The 17,367-nt window shown below is 36.5% G+C and overlaps 1 protein-coding gene across 1 annotated transcript in view; it reads left to right on the top strand.

Annotated features, from left to right (window-relative positions):
* Nucleotides 1–311: 311 nt before the first annotated feature.
* Nucleotides 312–17,367, top strand: part of LOC150103962 (three-prime repair exonuclease 1) — a 63,340-nt gene continuing 46,284 nt past the window's right edge. The window contains exon 1 of the mRNA XM_090396654.1: nt 312–332. The gene's annotated coding sequence lies outside the window, so the exon portion shown is untranslated. The remainder of the gene's footprint in view (nt 333–17,367) is intronic.

Here is a 17,367-nt window from a genome sequence, read left to right as displayed (position 1 = left end):
ATTTTATTGTCTATTGCTACTTTAGTTTCAATGAGTTTTCCTTTGAATTGGCATAGTTTTAGATTTTTTCTGGAACGATGGACATTGAGATTATTTCATTATTAAATACAGTTTATTGTAGATTTGTCTTCAACTGTTCCAAATAACTTGGTCATTTGGGTCGAGTAAAGTATCTGAGAGAAATTTTTCTACTTAGATTCATTCTTTGTTGGTAAACCTGCATGATGTAACCAACCGAAAACAGCACTTACGATGACGTTGTTCACGTGACAAATATAAATCACGTTGTTTTGTCAATTTCTTGGGCATTGGAAAGGAGTAACTTTCTTGTGGTAACATTCTTTTTTGCTGTAAATGAATTAATTGATATGCAAAGTGTATATAATATCTTGCTGATTAAGTTTAAAGTGTTATTGCTACCATTTGACATAATTATAATGTATTCTACACACTGAGGTAATTAAATTAATTGAGAACGTCGTCAAGTTTCCTTAGTTTCGTCGTGTGTTTTGGATGGTTTGAACTTTTAAGCGTATGATTTGTTATATATAGATTTATTCAATTAAAAATCGGTAAGTAAATATACACTTTAGTTAATGTGTAAATAAAGTAATGAGCGTATCACTTCCATTTTTTATTGTGTAGAAATTTATGAAAGATTGGTTATTTAAAACCGCTTTTAAACTGATCGGTAAGTAAACATTTTTTTTACGCGTTTTAGTGCCAATTACCACACACGTTATTGATGAAGATTCATAATACTGGTGGGTAGTGGTTATTGCATTTTTGTGTCGTATTTTTGAAATAATTGTAATATTTCTTTTATCAAGAATATGACATCCATTAAAACAAACCACAAGCAAGAGACAGATCGTTATTATTACTATTACGTGACATCTCAAGGAAAGAACTCATCGTGGGAGGGCATTCCACTGCACACAAATAATACGATGCAAATAATATAATACTATATATCAATGCCAGAAGCATCAGAAATAAGAGGGAGGTCTTTATTTATTTATTTTTTTACATTAGTTAATGCAACCTCGCTAAAAGTTATAGTCATTAGTGAGGCTGCTAACAGCGGATGACGCGATTACAAGATAGAATGTGATGGATTTTTTTTTTTTTTTTTCCCATGGAGGATAGAATAAATCGGACAGGTGGTGGGATAATGCAGATGAATTGCAACCACAAAGAGTAGGATTCAGCATAACAGGTGGCAACTCTTTTGAGCCAATCTGGTGTCAGATTAAAATTTTTAAATAAAATATATACAAATGGACAAATACCAATAGAATGGAATACAAGCATAGTAATACCCATATTTAAAAAAGGGGATAAAACAAAACCTGCTAACTACAGAGGTATTAGTTTATTGAATACATGCTACAAAATATATAGCAGAATATTTAATGAAAAACTAAAAATATACAGTGAAAAACTATTATTAGAATGTCAAAATGGATTTAGAAAGGATGCTCTACAATGGATGCAGCTTTCTGTTTAAAACTACTTATAGAAAAAAGAAGAGAATTTAATTTGGAAACTCATCTTTTGTTTATAGATTACGAAAAAGCATTTGACAAAGTAAAAAGATATATGCTGTTTGATATATTACAAAGAATAAATATACCTAATATTTTACTACATGCAATATTGAATATATATATATATACAGGGTGTTCGGGATAAATTTGACAGTTTCGTAAGGAAAAAGAAAATCTTCTTTGTATCTATTAAATTTAATGAATTGACAAAAAAACATTACTGGCAGAGTTAATTACAATACTATCAACAAGATTTACTCAAAATAACCACCATTAGCATCGATCACAGCTTCAATTCTGCTTCGGAACCTCGAACAAGCTGATGCTACAGTCTCCCTGGGAAGGGCAGCAAAAACTGTTTTAATTTTATCCATTAACTGGGCTTTTGTATTACTGGAAGTGCGATTGGTGTCTTTTTCAACTGCGCCCCATACAAAATAATCCATGGGGTTAAGGTCTGGGGAGTTTGGAGGCCAAACATTTGGACTGGTGAAGTCGTAGAAATTTTCAGACAACCATTTTTGACTTTTCCCAGAGGTGTGGCAAGGGGCCGAATCCTGCTGCCATACATACGGCCTACCATTGCCTACCCTTGTTATCCAGGGCTTGACTACAGTTAGCAACTCCACGAACAAAGCCCGAATTCCAATGCCAGGGTTCTTCAACACCTGTTCCTGCAGATTTGCGAGGAATTCTGCTGTACGAACGCAATCAGATCGTCTGCTAGGGATCTTTCTTCTTGCTACATCCTCGTAGTCACCATTGCAAGTCTCTAGTTCATGCCTGATTGTTTTTACTGTATTCAGGGAGCATTGGGCAGCAGTCGTAATATCCTTATTTTGATGGCGGGCACGAATCATCATGATACAAGTTATTCTCTTCCATGATTCAGGTGGGTTCCAGCTATCCATCCTTTCTGACATCTTGTATGTGAATGAAGAAGGGTCCAAACTTTTAAATGAAGAGAAGTGTGTGTTAATACATGTAACTTACGGAAAAATATAATTAATTATAAATATGTCAAATTTATCCCGAACACCCTGTATATATATATATATATATATATATATAAAGATAATGAAATAAAAATAAATGAAGAAAAGTTGTCTGAAAAACAGTCTATAAACCAAGGAGTAAGACAGGGATGCCCTCTGTCTCCAACACTTTTCAATATTTACATTAATGAAATATTAATACAGTGGAACACATTAAACAATCGAGGTATAGAAATTTCCCGGAATAATAAAATAAATACTAATAAAATAAATACGCTATTATTTGCAGATGATGAGGTAATAACGTCAGATAAGGAAGACAATTTACAAAGAGCAATATATATAATTTAAACATTATAGGAGAACAGGTTGGAATGAAAATTTCCTTAGATAAAACTAAAACAATGGCATTTTGTGGACAAACTCCGGTTAGAAGCAAAATAGTTATTAATAATAAAATAATAGAACAGATAAATACTCTCATATGACATATGAAATATCATATGAAGGAGAAAAAGTCATAAAATTAAGAACTTCAAAATTTTACAGATTATAGGCCTGATAAATAGAACACTCAACCCAAATATAGTACAAAAAGAAACACGCTTGAAAATATATAATACTTGAGCAGTGCCCACATTATTATATGGCAGTGAAATTTGGGCAATAAACAAAGAATAAAAACAAGTGAAATGAGATTTATGAGAAGAACAAAAAAGGAACAAAGACATTTTAAAAGAACTAAAAACAAAATCAATAGAAGAAAAACTACCGAATGGCCAACACCCGACATCCTAAACAAATACTAAAATATAAGCCAATTGGAAAGAGAAGGCAGGGTAGACCTCAAAAAAGGATATTGGATGGATAATGTGATCGGAACAGACCAATATGGTCTATACCCGTAATTAGTGTTATGATGTCAGATTTGAGGCTTCTAGGATAAAATGTAAAACTAGTTGCAGCTATAGACCAGAGTTGATGTGGAAGATATGCATCAACAGACTAGCAGAATGAGTGAAAGTCGAGTAATTATTATGGGGAATTCAACTTCAGAGACATGGATTGGAAGGAGGAAAGATCACATGACAAGAAGGAAATGGGATTTATACGGTTGTTGAGAGATAATGATTTGAAGCAGAAAGTGATGGCAGGGAGTCAAGGATTCAAAGTATGAAACTGTTGGATCTGGTTATAGGATCAGAAGACCTGTCCATAACTAAGGTGGCTATGTTGCCTCCAGTTTGGGAAAGTAAACATGTGATCTTGCATTGGAAGATAGCAAAATGTGTAGAAATTCCAGTTAAGAAGGGAGTATATGTGTAACTACAAAGCAGATGATTATGATACACCTAGGAGGCAGCTTGAAGCAGTACCATGGCATAAAGATCTTCATGTGGGATAATCAAGAAATATCTAGAGGAAGCAATATCACACTGCATATCCAAGTTCAGTAGGGGAAATCGGACAGGAGTTAAATGGATGAGTACTATCATTAAGCATGAGCTGCAAAAAAAAAAATGTTGTAGAGGGCATAAGGGGAAAGGTGACCAGCTAACTCATGATCAGTACAACTCCTTTGTCTTCTCAGAGGTGATGTTGCTAGCTAAAGAGCATATGGAAGAGCTTTCAGACAAAACCTTATAGAGCTAGGAGCACAGAAATTGTAGAAAAGAGGTACAGAGAGAAAAGAAGAACAAGATGAGGAATTCATGTTGGAGGTTTAATGGAATATTATCAGCACTGAGAAAGGATTAAAACTAATTTTAATGCTTCCAATATTTCATCTCAGTCACAGAGATATCTTCAGGGATTACAAAAAACTTTTTGTAACAACACACACAAATACAATACAATAGTGAGTGAAACTAATGTCCTATTTAGGTGGTGTACCCTCTATGGGCGTTTGTAGGTAGGATAGGACATTAGTTTCATTCACTATTGTATTGTATTTGTGTGTGTTGTTACAAAAAGTTTTTTTTAATCCCTGAAGATGTATGTCTCTGTGTCTGAGACAAAATATTGGAAGCATTAAAATTGATTTTAATCCTTTCTCAGTGCTGATAATATTCCATTAAACCTCCAACATGAATTCTTCACAGCACTTAGCCTCAACACATGAACAAGATGAGGAAGCTGAATTCCCCAAAAAGTTTGCAATGAAAAAATCTGGCGGTCTTTTATCTCTGTTAATCAGGCTATTTAGTTGTTTGAGCAAATGAATCCCAAGATGGAAAGGTTAGCAAAGTAAGATGATGCAGACCTCAATTGCTTGCTACAGAGAAGTTTATGCAGAAAAGAAAAGGAAACCTGTGCAGACTAAGTTGGACATAATGTCCAGCTTAGTTCAGCATTCAGACTGTGATTTACTACAGTTGCTGATAGTTATTTCTGATGATCCTGAATTAAAACAGGATCATTGGATGAAATGTGATGAACTGATGAAATCACATGAAATAACTGATAAACTTTCTTTTCAGTTAATGTGAGCTTTGATCTACTGAAGAATAATTTTTGCCATATTCATTGTTGACTGTAAGAGGACTGCGTTTTTCCTGCAGTCACAATGCGCTCTGCCACAGCCAATGCCTTACCTGGAGAGGAGATTCTTTGCATAAATAGCATGTTCATGGTCATTCAGCTCTCACTGCATGCACATCTTTAACTCTTATTCCCCATTAATCTTGAAAGACAGTTGAAAAATAATGGTTATGCTGCAGATCAGAAAAAAAAAAACTTACCAAAGAGTTTCCAAAAAACTAAGTAAAAAATCATAAAATGCAACAGGAATCAAAACAAGAAAAAGAGCAATAATATATTTAAAAAAAAAAAAGTTTTCTTCTCTGCTTTTTGAAATGATGTACACTATCACTTACGATAATCCAAATCAAACCTATTATTTCTAACCAAACTACAGCTTCATTAGAACTTCAGCAACACTGTTCACCACAACTGTTTGAACTATATTTTATGTCTTCCACAAGAATAGCTGTATATGCATTTGTATATGGAAAGTAATTTTCTGACATTCCATATACAGGTTGGCCATAAAATAACTTTCCCTCTTTGGAGGCATCTGTAGCTAAAACCGATAAACGGAATGAGACCAAATTTTATAATGAGACTTTTGAAAGCATGGGGAGATAATTTCTGCAAAAAAAAGATTTAGTACCAAAAGTCGCCGATAGGGAAAATTTTGGCGCTGGTGGAGCCGAAAAAACAAGCAGATAATTACTTTGAAGGCAGATAAAATGGAATAATAACATTTCGACGGTGTAAGCGATATCCGCGTCACTGATTCCAGCTGGATATGTGGCGCATTACAGTGATAATAAGAATAATAATAATTAAACTAAAACAACTTGTGAGAGACACAGAAATTAATGTAGTGATTGAACTCACAGGAAATAATGTTTTATTCAACAGAATCAGGGTCCCCTGGACCACATACACGATTTTCAATATGCTGACCTTTCTTGTGTTTCTTCTTGCACTGCTTTCCGTCCTCTGCCAGGTCTAACTCCTAGTGATCCAGTTTCTTCAAACGTCTTAATCATGGCTCTCAGTGCTACAGCTGACATAGGACCTGGACGCAGGTTATGAAGCCTTCTAAATTTCCGAAGGGCTGCTACGGCATTGCACTGTTTAAGGTAAAGAAACCTGATGCAAGGTAGGACGCATATTGAGCACAGTTCGTCTGTTATTTGAATAACTGCCTGAACGTTCCCAATCCCTTTTTAAGTGGAATTGGTGGCACTGCTGTCACGTATGCCCAGTAAAATTTACATAATCCTTTTTACCTGAGTTTACTGCAAATATTTGACTCCTTTTGGCTCTGCCAGTGCCAAAATTTCTCCTGTTGGCGACTTTTGGTACTAAATATTTTTTTTGTGGAATTCATCTCCCCATGCCTTCGAAAGTCTCAATATAAAATGTGGTCTCATTCCGTGTATTAGTTTTAGCTACAGATACCTCCAAAGAGGAAAAGTTAATTTCTGGCCACCCTGTACAATTGCACCCCCCCTCCACTTTTTTTTTTTTTTTTTAAATCTGATCTGGCTCAAAATTTATTTACTACATATTCTCTCATTTATTTAGTGTCTTTACTCTCCTTCAAATTCACATAATGCTACCATAAGTGATTAGTTATTTCTGATGCTTGATTTTTTGATATATCTATACTTGAAGTAGAAAAAGCTATCATAAACCTGAAATGTGGAAAGGCAACTGGAGTAGATGATATTTGACCTGAAATGCTGAAATATCTTCATCATCATCTTCCTTTTATCCTCTTTTACCTTGCGGTGTCAAGGGTTTGTTAATCATCGGACCTCAAACCGTTCACAGGATAAGGTGGTCAGCCCTTCGCCCCGGTGTATCCTATGTCCTGTAGTGTTGAGTTCTCAAGGCTGGTTTGCCTGCTTTGCGGGATGAAAAACCCTACTGTCCATGCTCAAGACCTGGGTTCGATTCACGTCGCTGACGGGAATCGAACCCAGGACACTCCTTCCTCAGACTGCTGCGAAGCACACAGCCACTAGGCTAACCATATGTCTGGGGAAGGAGCGTCCTGGGTTCAATTCTCGTCATCCATAATCCTTATATCATTTTTAACACTCTCCTTTGCACTCTCTCTCTCTCCACTGTATCAGAATCACAACAGAAACCAAGAGACCAGAACTACACACAATAGTCTGAGTGAGATCTTATCAAGGCCTTGTAAAGAGGCAAAATGATATCCTTATCTTTACATGTGAAAGTTCATTTTAGCATTGTAATTATCTTTTAAGTTGTATTTGCAATCTTTGTTACATGCCGATGGAACTCCAAGATACCTAGCCCGATCAGTTTCTTCTAGCATAATCCCACTAATATAATACGACATTAGATATCTAATCTTGTCAAAGTCCATGACTTTACATTTACTGACATTGAACTGACATCCATTTTCGCACACCTACAATCCCAACCTATTCAAATCATTCTGCAAGTACTACATATCAGCAGCATTCAGGAGCATTATGGCTGATTGTATACCTAGGGTCTGAATAGTAAAACAAGTAGGGGTTAAATGGATGAATAACACCATTAAGCTTGAGCTGCAAAAAAAGAAACAACTGTGGAGGGAATTTAAAGAAATGAGTGACCTGCAGGCACATGAACGGTATAAAGTGCAGGCCAGAAAGGTAACGAGTGTGGTAAAAAAAGCAAAAGCGGATTATGAAAGGAAACTAGCTTTGCAAGCAAAAGAGAATCCCAAACAGTTCTTTCAATATGCTGCAAGCAAGAAAAAAACTGTACACGGCAAAATGATTTTAAGGAATGACGATGGTATGGAGGTCACTGAATCAGTCGATATAGTGGAGGTACTGAGCGCGCACTTTGCAAAAGCATATCATCCAGGTGGTGACATTGAAAAAATGAAGGAACCATTAGTTTATATGGGAATAGTGATGAATGAAGTGGAGGTGACTAGTCTATTACAGAACCTTAATGTGAACACATCTGTGGGATTGGATGGTATAATGGCACGGGTCTTGCGTGAAGCGGCTAAAGAATTATCAGTGCCCTTGACCATGTTGTTTAATCTGAGTCTCAGGTCTGGTTTAGTCCCGAAGATGTGGAAAGAGGGGAAAATAGTTTCACTGCATAAAGGAGGATCCAAGACTACGGTTGCAAATTACCGACCGATCAGCATATCAGGAGTCGTTGTCAAGGTCTTGGAGAAAGTAGTCAAGGGAAAAATACAGGAATGGATTGATGAAAACGAGATACTGTACAGGGGACAGCATGGCTTTGTGAAGGGTAGATCATGCTTCAGTAACTTGCTCAAGTTTTATAACAAGGTGACGACTGAACTGGATAAGGAAAATGGGTTTACAGTGATACTGCTGGACCTGGCAAAGGCGTTTGACAGGATACCACATGGAATACTAATCCATAAACTACAACATATGGGAATGGATATAGGGTTGGTGAGATGAATAGGTGGTTGGTTGATGGAGAGATATCAAAGAGTAGTTTATTCAGGAGTAGAGTCCAAAAGACGGCCTGTGACTAGTGGTGTGCCACAGGGTTCTGTTCTTGGACCACTGCTGTTTAATCTGTTCATTAACGATATAGGGAAGGATCTAAGTGGAACAATTCATTTGTTCGCTGATGATGCAAAGTTGGGTAGGGCAATAGTGAATGCAGAAGGTGTCAAAGTCTTGCAGGATGACTTAGATAGATTGGAGTTCTGGGCTAAGGAGAATGGATGTAATTTAATGTGACAAAATGTAAGGTTATGTATTTTGAGGTGAAAAGATTAGCAGCAGTATACCACATTGGTGGAACTGTACTCCAAGCGATTGATGAGGCCAGGGACTTGGGAGTGTTGTTGGATAGGGAGATGAAGTTTAGGGGGCACATTGCAAAAGTAGCTAAATCAGCTCATCAACTCACTTGGTTGTTGAAAAATACCTTGACGAGCAGAGACAAGCAAGTTATTGTACCTCTGTACCGAGCCTTGATAAGACCTCATCTCGACTACTGTGCCCAGATTTGGTCACCTCGGTTCCTTCTTGATGGGGAGGAGGTGGAGAGGATCCAGAGGTGAATGACTAAGATGATAACAGGTCTATGGAATGAACCATATGAGAACAGGTTGAAGATTTGTGGGTTGCAGAAACTAGTTGATAGGCGGAGGAGGGGAGATATGATTGAGACATTCAAATTGCTAAAGGGATTCTATAGGATTAATTCAGAGGATAGTTTTGAGATCAGGACTGGTGGTGGGAGAACTAGGGGACACCTATCGAAGCTGGGCAAGAGTGTGGTTAGCAGGGGTGTTAGAGCTGGGTTCTTTACTTTTAGAGTGGTAAATGAGTGGAATAAGCTGCCAGACTCTGTTGTGGGTGCTATGACAGTGAACGAGTTCAAGGCAAGGTATGATAGATACTGTGAGAATGTAATCGCATAGTTGTGTGGACATGATGTTTAGGGCCTCCCTCGATGAGTCTAAGGACTCCTGGAATTGCCCGAAATAATAATAATAATAAATTCCCATTTTCCCTGCCTATCTTTGCATCATTAGCAAATAGCTGTATGTCGCCTATCAAATCCTTCCCAATATCATTATTGTACTGATTGGTTAGCAGCAGACCAAGCACTGATCCTTGTGGCATGCCACTAGTTACCTTAAATCTTGCAGACTCACATCCCCCCCCCCCCTGTATACCACTTCCTGTTATCTGCCTGGCAGCCATCCTCTTATCCACGCTAATATTTTATAATCCAAACCCATATTCTCCAATTTATGCAACAGTCTACCATGTTGTATTCTGCCAAAAGACTTATCAAAATCCAAACGTTTCATGTTGTATCCATTCCCCTTGACAAGTCAACGGTAACATTATTATGGAATGTGAGTAAGTTGCAAAAACATGACTATTTCCACCAAATTAATCGTTATCCAATATGGTAATTTCTGTCTTCAGAAAATTATCAAAAATTATATTGTCCACCCGAGTTTTTGACAATCGATGAACAATTAGTTGCTTTTCGTGGCAAATGTATTTTTTGCCAGTATCTGCCAAATAAGTCGAACAAGTATGGGCTAAAAGTTTTTGCTATTGTGGATGTAAAAATGAATTTTCTTTTTACATTTGAAATTTATGTTGGCACTCAACCTGATAGACCCATCAAGATGGAAAACTAGGCAGAAGCAATAGTCAAGAGACTGATTACACCCATCACAGTTGATAATTGGTATACTGGCATTATCTTTGCTCAAAGACCACAAACTGACTTTGGTGGGTATGCTACACAAATATAAAAAAGAAATCCCACTCCCATTTCAATCCAATAAAACATGAGAAACCAATTAAACCACAAAGCAGTTTAATTGGTTTCACCAGAGAATTGACTATGACATAATAAATTTAGTTTAATCCTTTACCCAAGTGTAGGCAAAAAAAGTTTGCGCCTGAAGTAGTTCAGGAACGAGGCAACTCGTAGCAAAGGTGGACCAAGTTCTCATCACTCCCTGTCTCAGTATCTCCCATAATGCAAAGCACATCTCCTTGCAGACATGCATAATGTTATGCATTAAGGAAAGGGTCACTACCCAGACTGGTTTCGACTTTTATTGAGGTCTCGTCAGTGGGAGGCAGACCCAGAAGTGGTGATACTAAGGCAGAAGCAATGGAGAGGTCATATTTACTTGCATGAGTTGCCAAAAGGTGTACCACCTTATTATTAATTTACTCTGGATTTAGAGAAAGATGTTGGAAGTTTATTTTCCACTTGGTTAGACTATAATAAATTTAGTTTAATCCTTTACCCAAGTGTAGGCAAAAAAAGTTTGCGCCTGAAGTAGTTTAGGACTGAGGCAACTCATAGCAAAGGTGGACCAAGCTCTCATCACTCCTTGAGTACAGGATATGATAATACTACAGTGATGGTACTCTTTTTTTCAAGATGTTCCAAATAAATATTAGTCATATTTGCTGAAAGAGGTGAGTCCATCAGTCTCTTCAACCTGTTTTGTAAAGTTTGTCTTTTCAGGTCAAATATCCAGAAATGATTATAAATTTGAATATATCTATAATTTTGATGGGATAAATATTCTAATGTCTCAGAATGAGGGATATTTGTGAAAATGGAACCATATTGAAACTCATCATAACATCGGAAAATGTATTTAATTTTTGAGAGAAATTCTATAGTTTATTTATTTTTTTTATTATTTTTTTTAAAAATTGAATATATAGAGTAACCAATCAGCATATTGAGAAGATAGAATAAAATTTGTTCTTAGAATGCAAGATTATATCTTGAAAACAGCTATTCACTTAACAGAATCTCTCTTTCAATGACTCCTCCAATGGTTTTCCCAACATGATATATTTCTGCATTATGGTTTCTCTACAGTCAGTCCTCTGCTTACATAGTATGCGTTTTATGACCATTCATACTCGAAATGGCTATCCCGTTAACAAGTTAACCAAATACCATGTCACTCCTGCATGCCATAGACCTGGCTGTTATTGCTACCTTCAAGGCATATTATTTAAGAAATATTTTTGCTCAGGTTACTGCTGCTGAGTGAGAAATATAATATCTTCCAAATATAGCATGGAGTGAGGTAACAAAGGAATGTAAAAATGGTGTTTGGAAGAAGCAGCTGAAAAAATATATCAATATATTCAAACATTCACAGGAGTAGAAAGCCTTACAAGATATTGGTGACAAGATAATGCTGCTAGCTAAAGAATAATTGGAGGATGACACGAATATGTGGAGAATATCAACAAATGGTCCACTTAGTCTGCACAGTTTTCCTTTCCTTTTTTCTGCATGAATTTTTGTGCAGCAAGCAAGTCTTCCTCATACTGTTCTTCCCTTTTAGGAAAAAACAGTAGGGCATACAACCTCCAATTCTTCAAGAAACACACTAAGAGATTCCATCCTGCTCTTTAATTACTTGTCCACACACACATGGCACTGTCATGTAACTGGACTTGAGAGCATGTGTGTGTGGGACTGATTATATATAAGTAATTTGGACTACACTTGGTATAATTTAGACTTCTTGCTATAATAAAATATTTGGATGCTTTCATCTCATAACACCAATCATCATGCTGGTTCACAATATGAATTAGATCTAGACTTCTGGCGACGAAAAAGTCCAAAACAAACATCAGCATTGTCTTCAGTTTATGTTTTTATGTTAACGAAATAATACTAAAATTGAAAGGAAAGCAAAGTCCTCACATATTCAACCCATAAAACAGTATAGGCATAGCTGACAATAATCATATAACCACCAATACTTATTTGGTGGTTAATATGATTATCCTCCCTAGCTGAGGAATTAGATAAGTACCAGATCAACATAATAGGGGTGACTGAAACAAAAAAGACAAAAACTGGTGTGATCTTTCTGAGCAATAAATACAAAATGTTATATTCAGGCAATGACAATCAAGGAAAAGGAGTAGCCATAGTATTCAACACTAAATATGAGGCTAATCTTCTTGAATGGCAGGCAGTCTCAAGTAGAGCAATGTGGGCAAATGAGAATGGGGAACTGGACAATGAGACTTATTTGTGCCTATGGTCCCACAGAATTTTCTACTAAGGTAGAAGTGGAGGAATTTTTTCATGCTTTAGAGAAAGTAACTGACACAATGAAAAAGGAAAAGTTGGTCCTTGTTGGGTATCTAAATAGCAGAGTAGGAAATGATTGTCAGACATACAAAAATATTTTGGGAAAATTTGGAGAAAAGAGCAAAGCTAATAATGGCAAATACCTATTGGATTTCTGCTCAGGATATGGACTGGTTGTTACTAACACAATGTTCCAACATAAAAATGTACACAAATTCACATGGAAAGAAGAGCCAAGGAATAAGAAAAGTCTCATTGACTAAGTTATTGTGGATGGTGATGTTTTCTCCCTGGTGCAGGACACCAGAGTGTACAGAGGATTTGAAATTGGAAGTGATCACTATTTAGTCTTGAGCAGGATAAAATCGAATTTCATATTGAAAAGAATAACATGTAAGAAAGTTTTAAAGCAAATAAAAGTTGAGCAACTCTTAGATGTGAAGTGTAGACTAAAATACACAAATATTATTCAAGAAAAAATGAAGAGTTTGAGAACAGAACCAAACCTTGGAGATTCAGTGGCAAGCCCTGAAGAAAACACTGGTTGATTCAGCCAGAGAGGCATGTGGTGAGGTTGTCTGTAAGGATAGAAAAATCAGAACTCCATGGTGGACACAGGAAGTTAAAGAGGCAGTGAAGGAAAAGAAGAAAGCATATGAAAAGTTCCTGGCAAAAAAAGTCAGCTTGTGCGCATAGAAATACAGAGATAAAGGTAAGAAAGCTAAACATTGTTTAAAACTGGCTAAGCAAAAGCTGAAATATGGAGGTATTAAAGTTTTACAGTGGCTACACTGCATAATTCAGAAAGTCAAATTCCAAATGATTGGAGTAATTCACTCAAAATATCCATCTATAAAAAAGGGAATAAAGCTGAAGTGAGAATTACAGAGAAATTTCTCTACTGAGGTGTTCCTGGTAAGATTTATGCAAGTATTCTTGAGAAGTAGTTAAGAAAAATTGTGGAGGAGAAGCTTGGAGAAGAACAAGCTGGTTCAGGCCAAACAGAGGTTGTCATATGATTTTCACTTAAAAATAATAGTTGGCCTTAAACAAATGAATGGACTTAACTGCAACACCTGAGATGTTGATGTTAAGTTGTTGAAGAAGCTTTTGATTACTAGGATCCAGAATTGTGTTCACAACAATGGCATGATCTTTGTTTTAGTAATCTACTTATTACAATAAGGTGACAGCTTGCTTGGACAGAGTAGAGGGATACACAGTAGTATATTTAGATTTTGCAAAGGCTTTTGATAGATTACTGCATGATGAGTTGATAGTCAAACTAGAGTGAATGTGGTTGGATATTAGATTAGTGCATTGGATCAGAGACTGGCTATCTGATAAGTATCAGCAAGTTGTGTATGGGTAAGCAATAGCCTGGAAGAGGAAAGTCACTAGTGGTGTGCCTCAGGGATCTGTTTTAGGGCCATTACTGTTTAACCTGTATGTTAATGATATTGGCGAAGATTTGGATGGAGATATTCAGTTGGTTGCAGATAATGCAAAGTTGGGATGTACTATGAAGAATAGAGAAGATGTGGCCTTACAAGAAGACCTAGACTTGAATAAATCGAGGGAATAGGAATGTGGATTCAATGTTGCAAAATGTAAGGTTTTAAAATTTGAGAAACAAAGATGGGATGTAGAATTTATGTTTGGCAGAAATATATTGTTGGAGGTTGAGGAAATAAGAAATCTTGGTGTGATAGTGGATAAGGATCTGAAATTTGGCAGAGACATCACCAAAATTGTGAGGACAACACAAGAATTCTGAGAATGATACGGAGGACTCTAACTTGTAGAAATAAGGAGATTCTTGTTCCATTGTATATGGCTTTGATTAGGCCACACATGGACTACGGTGCACAGATTTAGTTACCTGGTTTTCAAAAGGATGAAGAGATATTGAAAGGGTCAAGAGGAGACTGACTAAGGTAGTTTCTGATCTCTGGAATGTCGAATATGAGGAAAGGTTGAGAAGATGCAATTTTCAGGGTCTGGTGGATAGGAGGAGGAGGAGGGGATGATATGATAGAGACCTACAAGTTGTTATAGGATCAGTGTTGGAGAAGTTTACAGAAAATGGTGTATCAGTGAAGAACCAGAGGTCATTCCTGGAAGCTGTATAAGGAGGGTGTGTGAGCAGGGAAGTGAGAAGCAGGTTTTTTGCATGCAGAATTGTGAATGATTGGAATGCCTTGCCTGAGAGTATGATGTCTGCAGAGAATTTGAGTGTGTTTGAGGTGTGGAATGATGAGCTGAGTTTGACAAAAAGGACCTCCTAGATGAGCGATAATAATAATAAAAAATAACAAGAATCTGTATGTCAGTTTTGTAAATCTGGAAAAGGCATATGACAAAGATGCCAAGAGGAAAGCTGTTCAAAATATTCCACTTATATGGTGTAAACGGGACATTATAACAAGCAATACATAGTCTCTTTGAATTGTAAATGAGTAGTTTTTAGTTTAATTCAGAATTAAAGGAGGCACCCGAAGATGGTTTGATGTTAAGTTAGGTGTGCAACAAGGGTGTACATTATCTCCACTGTTATTTATCATCTATATGCATCACATTGTGAAGGTAAGCTGTATTAAACCTGATATCAAAATTGGAGATGTTAATCTCATTTCTTTATTTTATGCTGATGATGTTGTATACTCCTAAATAAATCCAGGACAAGTCTGCAGGATTCCCTGATCAAACTGAATAACTGCAGTAATAAATTTGGTAAGAAAATCAGCATTAAAAAGACAAAGACAATTAAAATAGGCAGAAAAATTGATAACAACTGCATCCTGAATAGAAAACCTAGTGAAGATGGAAAATTAAATTTGGAAATAGACAGCAAAATTAGCAAAGCCGGTATAGTAGGAAGTCAACTGAATAAATGTATATGGAATAAGAGAGAGATTAGTCAAGACACTCAACTAACTGTTTAGTGTTTTGACCCAGAGGAGACCATTTTAACTTATGGATCTGCAAACTGAGTTAGAAATAAAACTCTTGATTAAGGACTGGAGACCACATATATGAGAGCATGACAAAGATTGTGTGACTGATATGAGATGGCAGTATCATATTAAAAATGAAGATATTAGGAAGAAGAACTTGACATTGTTAGCATTCATCAACGTGTCAGCAGAGTTAATCTCAGGTGGTATAGCCACTTAAACAGAAAGGAAGAGGAAAGATTAGCTAGGCAAGTGTTTTCTGTCAGGTTGGCAGGAAAAGACCAAGATTTAGGTAGATTGATAGAGTAAAAAATACCTTAGAAGACAGAAATATAAGATGTGATGATATTGAAATGTTGACAGGCAACAGATTGATTTGGAGGAAAATTGTTGATTGGAAATTAGTAATAATTTAACTTTTCATGTAGTATTATGACTGTACACCCCTGAGGATATATATCAGGAATTTGATGATGATTTTCTGCAGACTACAACCTAATAGTAAGGGCATCCACAACTCAAAGTAACTTTTCCTTTCCAGTTCCGCTGAATAAACTGGAAGGAATATTGAGTATTTCCTGTTAGCAAACTAAATATAAATTGTCGATCTCCTCATCAGAATACCAGACCATCCTGTTAACATCCTGGAACTTTTCTTAACTCCATCCAAAATGTTACACAGTTTGTGTTTAACATCCCACCTAAATCAGTAATCATACCTATTGCTTAAATATTTAAGTATATACATATAGTAGTACATTTAACATATTTAAATGTTTTATTTCTGCTATTTTCATTTACAGGATGCCTAAATTCAATATTATTATTAAACAAGACCTCATGGAGTCAAAGACTCATCTAGGAGGTCCTTTTATCTCACACACATCTCATCATACCGCGTCTTAAACACATTCAAACTCCTTGCAGACACCACACTCTCAGGCAAGGCATTCCAATCACTCACAACTCTGCACGAAAAAAACCTGCCTCTCACTCCCCTACTCACACCCTCTTTATACAGTTTCCAGAGATGACCTCTGGTTCTCCCCTGATCTTCCACTATTCTCTGTAGAACTTCACCATTGATCCTATAACAACCCCTTACCAACTTGTAGGTCTCTATCATATCTCCCCTCTTCCTTCTCTCCACTAGACTCTGCAAATTACATCTTTTCAATCTTTCCTCATACTCGACATTCCAGAGGTCAGAAACTACCTTAGTCAGTCGCCTTTGGACCCATTCCAACATCTCGTCATCCTTCTGAAAACCATTGACCAAATCTGGGCACAATAGTCCATGTGTGGCCTAATCAAAGCCTTATACAATGGAACAAGAATCTCCCTACTTCTACACGTCAGTGTCCTCCACATCATTCCCAGAAGTCTTTGTGTTGTCTTCACAATTTTGGCGATGTGTCCCCTAAATTTTATATCCTTATCCACTATCATCCCAAGATCTCTTATTTCCTCTACTTCCAACAATATATTCTCACCAAGCATAAATTCTGCATCCCATCTTTGTTTTCCAAATTTTAAAACCTTACATTTTGCAACATTGAACTCACATCCCCATTTGCTTGCCCAATCACTCAATTTATTCAAGTCTTCTTGCAAGGCCACAACATCTTCACTACTCTTTATGGTTCGTCCCAACTTTGCATCATCTGCAAACAACTGAATATCTCCATCCAAATCTTCGCCAATATCATT

Source organism: Typopeltis vanoorti, chromosome 8 (genome assembly GCF_054136105.1).
Source record: "Typopeltis vanoorti isolate ZY-2024b chromosome 8, IOZ_Tvanoo_1.0, whole genome shotgun sequence".
NCBI classification, from domain to species: domain Eukaryota; kingdom Metazoa; phylum Arthropoda; class Arachnida; order Uropygi; family Thelyphonidae; genus Typopeltis; species Typopeltis vanoorti.
Note: the sequence above shows the minus strand (reverse complement) of the source record. Positions and strands in the feature narration are given on the sequence as shown.